Here is a 12,514-nt window from a genome sequence, read left to right as displayed (position 1 = left end):
CCTATTCCCTGTGACTGTCACCTTGCGGGCCCGCCTTATAGTTTTATATACGCTGGTATTGAATAATACATTTCTAGTGCGCCAGCAAAAAAGACAACTCTTATTTCTTCTCCTCTTTATACGCTCATGGTTTACACAGGTTCTGTGGCTGATTAAACCAGGAGAAATGCAGACTTGAGGTCAGCCAGCCGCAGAAACTGTATAATTCGTGAGTTTCCTGGTTTAATGGGCTAGTATAGTTAGTATAGCTCTCTCTCTCTCTCTTTATATATATATATATATATATATGATAGGGGGGAGAAATATTTGCGCCACTTGTGTACAACACCAAATGATCTAGGATCTACGTATAGAAAATTAATGACACTCCCTAGGAATTAGCACAGGGCGTCAGCTGTCCCCCAAAGAACACAGGGATGGTAATTCCCTGAAACAACGAGTAATGCACACAGGGGGGTGGGGGATATAGCGACCGTCGGTGTCTTAAAATAGTTCAGTAAGTGTGGATCTAAAAAAGTGTATCTAAAAATGAGTAACCAGATCGAAAAAAAGTGAATTAAAAGGGGGGATGTTTATTTAGACACTAAAACAGATAATAATTAAATACAGTAGCTAAAATTTAAACAGCACTTCTTCTTAAAAAATGGGACTAAAACAACATACACAATGCTTTAAAATACCAGTTAAAATATGTTAAAAATATATAAAACAATTTTAACTTAACTTGGTATGAGGTCACTGCCAGGTAGCCCAACGCGTTTCGTCCTTAAGACTTCATCAAGGGGTAAAGGCAGAATGAGACTGGACTTCTATTTATACTAGTACTAATCACATAATGATTGTGACATCACTTCCTGTTAGTTATTCATCACATTGTAAGATGGGTTAAAAATTCTGTATATTAACAAATCTATGGTTTTCATTTAATGGTATATGTATATATATTCTCAAGGCAATGTTCAGTAGGCAGATTTGGAGTTTAAAACTTATAAAATTAGCTTGTAAAGGCGCCGGCGGTTCTTTGCCGCCCCACTTCCGGTTTTCGTCCGTCGCGTCATTTCCGCCCCACTTCCGGTGTGCGACTGCGCATGCGTCCGCGGCTGCGGGCGTAAGAGACCAAACAGCACTATGAAGCATGTTCTCTGAAAGTTCATTGCGGCGGCCATCTTTGAGTGGATTTGTTCATAGTGAATTACATTCAGCAGCCATGTTTGCGGAGACCAAGGTTAGAGACATAGGATTTATATCTCCAGTAAAGTGCATGAAAAATAGATAGAAAAACGGAGATTAGTCACTGTTGATATCAGTCTAGTAACATAGGCTTGTTACAGTGAAAGTTATATATATATGTACACATGAAAATATATAAGGATATGTAAAGCATATAAAAATATATAAATATATAAATATATAAAATATATATGTATAGATATGCAATTATATAATTAAATATATAATTAAATATAGCAAGTGCAAACTAAAGGTAAAAGTATATAGTGTTAAGTGCTAAGTGCGAATTTAAATTATGATGCAGGTAGTGTGATATATTATACGGACATGCTCATGTAGGCTATATTATCGTTAGTTTGGTTTACAGTACCTGATCTTCCCAGATGGTCTCCCTGGTCTGGTACTGATCAGGCCCGACACTGCTTCGCTTCCAAGATCGGACGAGATTGGGCCTTTCTAGTGTGATCTGACTGTAATGATCACTTTTTACCGTACATGTGTCAATCTCAATATATCAATACAGCTAAGAGGTGATGTTTATCAGACAAGAATAATGTGGATGGGAATGGGGTAGGGAAAAAACAAAGGGGGGGGGGGGTGAGGGGGTGTGGAATATTGTGGGTGGGAGTGGAAGAGATAGGGGGATAGGGTTGGTGTAAGGTAAGGATCCAACCGTGATAATCCAGCGGTGTAGTTTTCACAGGAAAGGAGCGATTTCGTAGTAATCGTTAAATCCCTTCGGATGGAGTGTTTGTAGTTGGAAGATCCAAAACATTTCTCTGCGTGAGAGTTTATTGGCCAGGTCGCCACCCCTTTCTCCCAGCTTCACGAGTTCAATCGCTTTAAAAGTTAGTGCCTCCGGATTTGAGTTATGTACGAGATTGAAGTGTTTGGATACTGCATGATTTTCCATTTTATTTTTTATATTGCGAACATGTTCCTGTATCCTTATTTTCAACGGTCTCTTTGTTTTACCTACATATTGTTTTCCACAGTCACATTCTAATAAATAAATTACGGATTGTGTATTGCAGTTTATGAAGTCCTTAATCTTGTATTCCTCCTTCTTTTCTGCATCCGAGAATGTTTTCCTTACTGGGTGTAGGTACCTGCAGATGTTGCATCGGCCACATTTAAAAGAACCGGTGCATCGTGGCATTTTTGATTCTTGTTCAACTTCCTTAAACCCAAAAAAATCAGGAAAGAATCCGTTCCATTTATCACCACCTTCAACCGTCATGAGAAAACCATTAGAGACTCACTTAATAACAACTGGGGAATCCTATTAATGGACCCTGTCCTCAAAGAAATACTACCTCCTCGCCCCGAAATCATCTTCAGGAAATCCAAAAATCTTAAAGACATCCTGGCCCCCAGTATGCTACGTAAGGAAGTTGAACAAGAATCAAAAATGCCACGATGCACCGGTTCTTTTAAATGTGGCCGATGCAACATCTGCAGGTACCTACACCCAGTAAGGAAAACATTCTCGGATGCAGAAAAGAAGGAGGAATACAAGATTAAGGACTTCATAAACTGCAATACACAATCCGTAATTTATTTATTAGAATGTGACTGTGGAAAACAATATGTAGGTAAAACAAAGAGACCGTTGAAAATAAGGATACAGGAACATGTTCGCAATATAAAAAATAAAATGGAAAATCATGCAGTATCCAAACACTTCAATCTCGTACATAACTCAAATCCGGAGGCACTAACTTTTAAAGCGATTGAACTCGTGAAGCTGGGAGAAAGGGGTGGCGACCTGGCCAATAAACTCTCACGCAGAGAAATGTTTTGGATCTTCCAACTACAAACACTCCATCCGAAGGGATTTAACGATTACTACGAAATCGCTCCTTTCCTGTGAAAACTACACCGCTGGATTATCACGGTTGGATCCTTACCTTACACCAACCCTATCCCCCTATCTCTTCCACTCCCACCCACAATATTCCACACCCCCTCACCCCCCCCCCTTTGTTTTTTCCCTACCCCATTCCCATCCACATTATTCTTGTCTGATAAACATCACCTCTTAGCTGTATTGATATATTGAGATTGACACATGTACGGTAAAAAGTGATCATTACAGTCAGACCACACTGGAAAGGCCCAATCTCGTCCGATCTTGGAAGCGAAGCAGTGTCGGGCCTGATCAGTACCAGACCAGGGAGACCATCTGGGAAGATCAGGTACTGTAAACCAAACTAACGATAATATAGCCTACATGAGCATGTCAGTATAATATATCACACTACCTGCATCATAATTTAAATTCGCACTTAGCACTTAACACTATATACTTTTACCTTTAGTTTGCACTTTGCTATATTTAATTATATATTTAATTATATAATTGCATATCTATACATATATATTTTATATATTTATATATTTATATATTTTTATATGCTTTACATATCCTTATATATTTTCATGTGTACATATATATATAACTTTCACTGTAACAAGCCTATGTTACTAGACTGATATCAACAGTGACTAATCTCCGTTTTTCTATCTATTTTTCATGCACTTTACTGGAGATATAAATCCTATGTCTCTAACCTTGGTCTCCGCAAACATGGCTGCTGAATGTAATTCACTATGAACAAATCCACTCAAAGATGGCCGCCGCAATGAACTTTCAGAGAACATGCTTCATAGTGCTGTTTGGTCTCTTACGCCCGCAGCCGCGGACGCATGCGCAGTCGCACACCGGAAGTGGGGCGGAAATGACGCGACGGACGAAAACCGGAAGTGGGGCGGCAAAGAACCGCCGGCGCCTTTACAAGCTAATTTTATAAGTTTTAAACTCCAAATCTGCCTACTGAACATTGCCTTGAGAATATATATACATATACCATTAAATGAAAACCATAGATTTGTTAATATACAGAATTTTTAACCCATCTTACAATGTGATGAATAACTAACAGGAAGTGATGTCACAATCATTATGTGATTAGTACTAGTATAAATAGAAGTCCAGTCTCATTCTGCCTTTACCCCTTGATGAAGTCTTAAGGACGAAACGCGTTGGGCTACCTGGCAGTGACCTCATACCAAGTTAAGTTAAAATTGTTTTATATATTTTTAACATATTTTAACTGGTATTTTAAAGCATTGTGTATGTTGTTTTAGTCCCATTTTTTAAGAAGAAGTGCTGTTTAAATTTTAGCTACTGTATTTAATTATTATCTGTTTTAGTGTCTAAATAAACATCCCCCCTTTTAATTCACTTTTTTTCGATCTGGTTACTCATTTTTAGATACACTTTTTTAGATCCACACTTACTGAACTATTTTAAGACACCGACGGTCGCTATATCCCCCACCCCCCTGTGTGCATATATATATATATATATATGTACACACACACACATAACGGAAAATGATTAATTCAGCCTCTTAGATAAAGAGCTTTATTTCCTTATAAAATATAAGTGGTGATTTAGTCTAGAAATTCCTGTCACTTATGTTTTCCCTTTACTTATATATTGAGGCACTCTACAACATTGCCTTATACTTCATTTTCTACACTAGTCCCCTTTTTTTTAAACTAGAAACTCATGTATATCCAGTTGTAATTGATGTAGAAAATGTATATGTAAGATAGCTGTAACTCTGTAGCTTTGCTGCTGGTTACTGTGACATCACACCTAGCTTGTGACATCACTAGCCCGTGACATCACAATGCTTCTTCCTGTAACGTTCTATCTACAGCTGCTGACGTTTCCAGTTACCATGCAGGAAGACAGGTAGGAGGAGGGGAGTCCTACATAGCAGGGTATGATGAAGGGGGGTAAGGAAGACAGAGTGCAGTATAGTCAGCTGAAAGGCAAGACAAGATAGACAGACCAGGGAATACAGGTACAAGGACACATAAATAGGAGAAGCGCAGGAAGGAATGACATATTTAGGAATAAAAATGTAGCAGTACAGGAATAAAGAGGGCAGTATGGAGGATAAGCACACATACAGGGGATGCAGGTAACCTGGGTCTCTATGAGGCAGGATCGTGGCTTTGGGATGAAAAAGTTAATAAAATAGATAAATGGGATATTGATAACTTTGAAAGTATCTTGTTTGGTTTAAGGAAAATTGGGAAACTGGTTGACTCATGGACATTTTATTGTACTTAAACTAATACTATGCTTAATGGTAGTCTTTTGTGTTTTTTAGATCATCTGGCAAAGAGATTTGCAGAGTGTCGGGTGACCGGCAAAGAGATCTGCAAAGTGTCAGTTGAAGACGACGGGAGGGGTCGCAGAGGTAGCAATGACTGGAGTATAACATGCAGGAGGTAAGTTACCATACTATCTCTGCACATGTTACATCTGCCCCACCTATAGTGCACATGGTTTTGTCCATTAGAGAACAAATTTGCTGCTGCGATCAGGTCTGAATTAGGCTCAGTGTATGATACTAACATGATCCTAGCACTAGAGAAGATAAAACCTGGAGCAGATAACTTGGGTCTCTATGAGAAAGGATCTTGGGTTTTGGATAAAAGGTCAATAAATAGATAAATTGCATATGAATAAAAATGAAAGTACGTAACAAAATGTAGTAGTATAATTATACACATAATTCTAACCAGGAAATTCTGGTTATTTAGATCATCATTTGGCAAAGTTCTGGCAAAGAGATTTGCAGAGTGTCGGGTGACCGGCAAAGAGATCTGCAAAGTGTCAGTTGAAGACGACGGGAGGGGTCGCAGAGGAATTAGTGACTGGAGAATAGCATGCAGGAGGTAAGTTACCATACTTGTGTAATTGTGTGTGTGTGGTGGGGGGTATTGAGAGCACAAAACAAAACATAGAGACTGTGGTGGGGGAGAGCGGACAATACAAAACATGCAGAAGGGGGCAACTTGGTATAGCACAATTGTGTGGGGGCACAATACAAAAACATAGAAATTGTGGCTAACTCTATAGGACATATAGAGGAAGGACACACTTTTGGGGGTTGCGAGATGTAGAACATACTGTAATACAGAAAAACAGGAAGGGAAGGGAGAGCATGACACAGAACATACAGATCAGGGGAAGAACAATACAGATCGGGGGAGATAGTGAAATGGCTGACATTTACAGTATATCAATGAACGGGGGCAGGTGTACAAAGCCTGGGAGAGTGATAAAGTGGAGAGAGATAAACTAACAACCAATCCAGCCTGTAACATGGCAGTTAGGAGCTGATTGGCTTAATACATCTCCCCCATAGAATAACCAAATGATGAAATGGTACAGAATGGTATAAATTATGTGAATTGAAGCTATAACAAGTGACCGTTTCCCTATCTTTACATATAATAAAGGTGACATAGTCCCTTCCCTAGAGTCCTTCTCCTTACCGCTCAGGAGGCCTGATTCAGATGCGGACTCAGAGCTGCTTTTGCACCAAGTGGCTCAATGCTTTTTCACTGTGCATGCGTGTAAGCTGCAGTGCGCACGAAATGAAATCAAGCTCACATAGAGGATCCCACCGCAAAGTGATTGACAGGAAGTCAGCGTTTGAGGTGGTAACGGGGGTGGCTAACTGTATACAGGCATGTCAGGTCTGTTCAAACGCCGTTCCATGTGCGTGCATAAATTACCCATTGCAACCTGTGTTGCTGCTGGAGAGCCCCCTGTGTCTAGGAGACTTGCTCAGCCTACGACTGCTCAGACTCACGATGCAATTGTGAACGGCAAGACTGCAGCAGCGATCGCTTCAACAACCACAACTGAATCAGGCCCACAATTACACCATTATATTTTACGATTTTATCACATTTAACAACTAAGGGGTCAGTTTAATTAGGTGCGAGTTTGTCTTACAACAACCGCACTTTCCGGTAGCCCCATAGGCTGAATCTGGCCATGAAGGGTGTTAGTTTGGGTGTAGTTGCCGGTGTTGAAACGTCGCAGCAATGGTAACTCAAACCTAATTGGATTGACCCCTAAATGTTAGCAATTTATAGCTTTTATTATTTACTGGTCAAATTTCTTTTCTGAAGGTACCCACTAATTACTATAAGAGAGAACTTATCCCCCCAATGTGTGTATTGTATAAAAACAATGGACCCTTTGGGTTAATTGTCCTTATTTTAGGTATTTTCCATGTCCTCATTAGTTAGAGTAACATATTTACATAGAGAGATTTTTCTCTATACACAACCTCACCACTGTTTGCAGTTTGTCTCTCTGCTTGTACATCCACTAACAATGATTTTTCATCTCTTCCTCTTCGTCTACACGCAGTGGATGATCCCTGATTTGCTGCCCTGGGAGAAGAGCTGCGGACACATGCTCCAAATGTTGGGACAGATGTATTACCTATTAGGGGATGCGGTAAAGATGCCGGCTGTCGGGTTTACGGCAGTCAGAATACTGACAATGAGATCCCGACACTCTTCAGAATCCCGACGTTGGAACTCCGAATGGGCAAGGATACCGATGCCCGTATCCCCACGATCATAGGTTTAGGGCTTGCAAGGGGGGTTAGGTTTAGGCATCAGGCACTGGGGGGAGGGGGGGTTAGGATGCGGGGGAGGGAGGGTTAGGTTTAGGCGTCAGGCGGGGGGTTAGGGTTAGGCATCAGGTGGTGGGTTAGGATTAGGCTGCAGGTGGGGGGAGGTTAGGCTGTGGATAGGGTGGGTTAGGCACCCACGGGGAAGGTTAGGCTGTGTGGGAGGGAGAGTTAGGTTTAGGCATTAGGTGGGAGGGTTAGGTTTAGGCGTTAGGCAGGGGGGTTAAGTTTAGGCTGTGGGTGGGGGAAGCTTAGGGTTAGGCACCCCTGGGGGTGGTTAGGCTGCGGGTAAGGGAGGGTTAAGTTTAGGCGGGCGGATTAGGTTTAGGCGTCAGGCGGGGGGGGTTAAATTTAGGCTGTGGTTGGGGGGAGGTTAGGGTTAGGCTGCGGGTAGGGTGGGTTAGGGTTAGGCACCCCTGGGGGTGGTTAGGCTGCGGGGGAGGGAGGGTTAGATTTAGGCATCAGGCGGGGGGTTCGGTTTAGGCGTCAGGCACTGGGTTAGGTTTAGGCTGCGTGTGGGGGGAGGTTTGCGTTAGGCGGCAGGTAGGGTGGGTTAGGGTTAGGCACCCCTGGGAGTGGTTAGGCTGCGAGGGGGGGAGGGTTAGGTTTAGGCAGCAGGGATGGAGGAGGAGTGGTTAGGCTGCGGGAGAGGGAGGGTTAGGTTTAGGCAGCAGGGATGGAGGTTAGGATTAGGCACCTCCGCGGGAGGGTTAGGCACAAAGGGGGGAGGTTAGGGTTAGACTGCGGACAGGCAGGGTTAGAGGGGAGGGGAGAGTGTTAGGCATCAGGCAGAGTGGTTAGGCTGCAGGTGGGGGGAGGATAGGGTTAGGCTGCGGCTAGGGTGGGTTAGGGACCCCCGGGGGTGGTTAGGCTGCAGGGGAGGATAGGGTTAGGTTTAGGCGTCAGGTGGGGAGATTAGCTTTAGGCATCAGGCGGGTGGTTAGGTTTAGGCTGTGCATGGGGGAAGGTTAGGGTTAGGCAGCGGGTAGGGTCAGTTAGGGTTAGGCACCCCTGGAGGTGGTTAGGCTGCAGGGAAGGGAGTGTTAGGTTTAGGCATCAGGCGGGCGGTTAGGATTAGGCTGCGGTTGGGGGAGGATAGGGTTAGGCTGCGGGTGGGGGGAAGTTAGAGTTAGACTGTGGGTAGGGTGGGTTAGGCACCCCCAGGAGTGGTTAGGCTGCGGGAAGGGAGGGTTAGGTTTAGGCAGCAGGGACGGAGGTTAGGATTAGGAGCCTCCGTGGGAGGGTTAGGCACAAAGGGGGGAGGTTAGGGTTAGACTGCGGACAGGGGGTGGGTAGAGGCGAGAACACCCCTTACCCCTGTCGGTCTTTCTGTACCGGCATCGGTATGACAACCACCAGGAACCTATGCTCTGGGATAGCATTCTGACCCCTCTATTAGTACACCTCTTAATGCCCAGAGGGAAGGGCGATCCTGAGGCCATGGTTCCCCAGAGGTTTCCCCCCAAGGGGGTTTTCCTCTCCTGAGTGCTGAAGGATGACTCTTTGTGAGTCCAGAGGTGTAGCTTTTATGCCATAATGAGTACCAATCTCATGCCCGTCCCTGCAATGTATAAGAAGTAAAATAATTGCTAATGTGATCACTTTACTTCTGGGTTTAGACCCCGCCTGCGCTAGTTCACATGTGCAATAGTCAGACTGCGTATGTGAGAGCAGACAGTAATGCAGAGGGATCCCAAGGATCCTTCTCCTGGAAATTATTGCATAATGTAGCCCACAGGCTACAAAAGCCATTTAGAAATGGCATTAGCTGCTGGGCCAAGCTCAGAAATGCTTTGCATTCTGGAGCTTCGTGAGTTTCACAGTTTAACAACTGCGTAGAAACTTTTGATGGCTGCTTTTGTGTTCAAAATAGGAGGAATGCAATAGATATCTCAAATATCCATTGCAGTCCCCAATACATACATTCAGGGGCTGGTTAATATTTGTCGGCAGACCCCAAAACCGTCCGGTTTTGGATATGTCTCGCAAATATTATTTATTAAATATTCCACTTAATAAACTTTTTATATTTTAACATAAACTAAAAAATGTTTTATGTATTCATTGACTGAGTCTCCCGTCTTTAGTGAACGCTAATTTCACAGGGTCCGCAAATTATTACTGATATGACTGTTACTTTACTGTCCTGCTGGTGCTCCTGGCCTGCTGTATAGCAGACAGACATATTTTATATACAGCACTCTTGAGGAGATGTATCAAGCCTTGGAGAGAGATAAAGTGCAGATGTCCAAACTATCCAATCATCTTCTGTCACTTATCTAGCACAGTACATGAAATGATACCTGTAGTTAGAAGCTTCATTTAATTAGGGCAAATACTTTACTTTATCTCTCTCCACGGCTTGATACATCTCCCGGAAAATATCATGTCTTTCTTTCACTTAATTAACAAGTTAAATTAATTGTCTTGGAAACAGGGTAAGAAATTCACAGTATAAGATAATGTTGTAAAGGCTTGTCAAAACCTCCTGGTACATTTACATTGATTTATCATTCACATTTCTTCCATGCCAGACAGGGGTGGATTGGGAGCATAAAGTGGCCCTGGAAATATATGAAAAGTGGCCTCATGTAGGTTGGAGTAAGTCAGCTATAAGCGGGGCCCAACACAAATTGGGCTTAAGCAAACTGTTAGCATTACCCACAGTGGTAATAAGCAAGGCTAATGCAGCATGGTAGGCAGTCACAGCACCAGCAGTAGGATCGTGTCACAGGAGGCGGAGATCACACCAGTGGGTGAGGCATAGCACTGGTAGGCAGTCCCATCACCTGCAGGAGAATCATGTCACAGGAGGTGGAGATCACACCAGTAGCTGAGGCATTGTACTGATAGCCAGTCACAGCACCAGCAGGAGGATCCTGTCGCAGGAGGTGGAGATCACACCAGTGGGTGAGGTACTGCACTGGTAGGCAGTCAAAGCACCAACAGGAGTATCGTGTCACAGGAGGTGGAGATCACACCAGTAGGTGGGGCATTGCACTGGTAGGCAGTCACAGCACCAGAAGGAGGATCTTGTAACAGGAGGTGGAGATCACACCAGTAGCTGAGGCATTGTACTGGTAGGCAGTCACAGCACCAACAGGAGGATCATGTCACAGGAGGTGGAGATCACACCAGTAGCTGAGGCATTGTACTGGTAGCCAGTCACAGCACCAGCAGGAGGATCCTGTCGCAGGAGGTGGAGATCACACCAGTGGGTGAGGTATTGCACTGGTAGGCAGTCACAGCGCCAACAGGAGGATCGTGTCAAAGGAGGTGGAGATCACACCAGTAGGTGGGGCATTGCACTGGTAGGCAGTCACAGCACCAGAAGGAGGATCTTGTCACAGGAGGTGGAGATCACACCAATAGGTAAGGCATTGTACTGGTAGGCAGTCACAGCACCAAAAGGAGGATCATGTCAAAGGAGGTGGAGATCACACCAGTAGGTGAGGCATTGCACTGGTAGGCAGTCACAGCACCAGCAGGAGGATCCTGTCACAGGAGGCGGAGATCACACCAGTAGGTAAGGCATTGTACTGGTAGGCAGTCACAGCACCAACAGGAGGATCATGTCAAAGGAGGTGGAGATCACACCAGTAGGTGAGGCATTACACTGGTAGGCAGTCACAGCACCAGCAGGAGGATCGTGTCACAGGAGGTGTAGATCACACCGGTGGGTGAGGCATTGCACTGGTAGGCAGTCACATCACCTGCAGGAGAATCATGTCACAGGAGGTGGAGATCACACCAGTAGCTGAGGCATTGTACTGGTAGGCAGTCACAGCACCAGCAGAAGGATCCTGTTGCAGGAGCTGGAGATCACACCAGTAGGTGTGGCACTGCACTGGTAGGCAGTAACAACAGCATCAGCAGGAGGATTGTGTCACAGGAAGTGGAGATCACACCAGTAGCTGAGGCATTGCACTGGTAGGGAGTTACATCACCTGCAGGAGAATCATATCACAGGAGGCGGAGATCACACCAGTAGCTGAGGCATTGTACTGATAGCCAGTCACAGCACCAGCAGGAGGATCGTGTCACAGGAGGTGGAGATCACACCGGTGGGTGAGGCATTGCAGTGGTAGGCAGTCACAGCACCAGCAGGAGAATCATGTCACAGGAGGTGGAGATCACACCGGTGGGTGAGGCATTGCACTGGTAGGCAGTCACATCACCTGCACGAGAATCATGTCACAGGAGGTGGAGATCACACCGGTGGGTGAGGCATTGCACTGGTAGGCAGTCACAGTACCTATGGTAGCTACACCCTTATATATAGCACATGTAACTGTGACAGGGAAGGTGGCCTCTCACAGCTATCGGCTCCATAATATGTGCACACCTAAGTTGACCTGTATCAACATAGCGCTTATAGTATCAATTTAGTCATCTTCTGGGACCAAAACATACAGATGTATCATTATACAGTCGCTCTTCCAAAGTTTTGTGAGATATATATTTTGGGGTACACTTCAGTTATAATAAATATACATGTGTCTACTCTGAATGTTATTTAATGTATTTAATGAAATGGCAAGTTTCATATGACTATTGTTAAACATGTACACGTACAAAGTAATTTATTCATTGGTTGGTTAGTTTCCCTGGGGTAAACCAATCACTATGTCTAGGAATGTGTGAAAATATTGTAGCCCAGACATTAAACAGTTCAGTCACATCTCAATGCGTGGGAAGATTGGCACCTTCATATCTCCACTTCCTTACTTATCTCAGCAGTCTACTGTACTTCAAAAGCTTCA

The 12,514-nt window shown here is 44.1% G+C and overlaps 1 protein-coding gene and 2 pseudogenes across 1 annotated transcript in view; 1 reads left to right on the top strand and 2 right to left on the bottom strand.

The window, feature by feature from the left end:
• SVEP1 (sushi, von Willebrand factor type A, EGF and pentraxin domain containing 1) overlaps positions 1 to 12,514 on the bottom strand; it is a 598,519-nt gene that overhangs the window by 451,502 nt on the left and 134,503 nt on the right. The gene's annotated exons all lie outside the window — the stretch shown is intronic.
• LOC134950855 (5S ribosomal RNA) lies at positions 1,589 to 1,708 on the bottom strand (annotated as a pseudogene).
• LOC134943865 (5S ribosomal RNA) lies at positions 3,321 to 3,440 on the top strand (annotated as a pseudogene).

The sequence above is a fragment of the Pseudophryne corroboree genome, chromosome 1 (assembly GCF_028390025.1).
Source record: "Pseudophryne corroboree isolate aPseCor3 chromosome 1, aPseCor3.hap2, whole genome shotgun sequence".
NCBI classification, from domain to species: Eukaryota; Metazoa; Chordata; class Amphibia; order Anura; family Myobatrachidae; genus Pseudophryne; species Pseudophryne corroboree.
The sequence above is the reverse complement of the archived record's forward strand: the minus strand, read 5'-3'. Positions and strand labels throughout refer to the sequence as shown.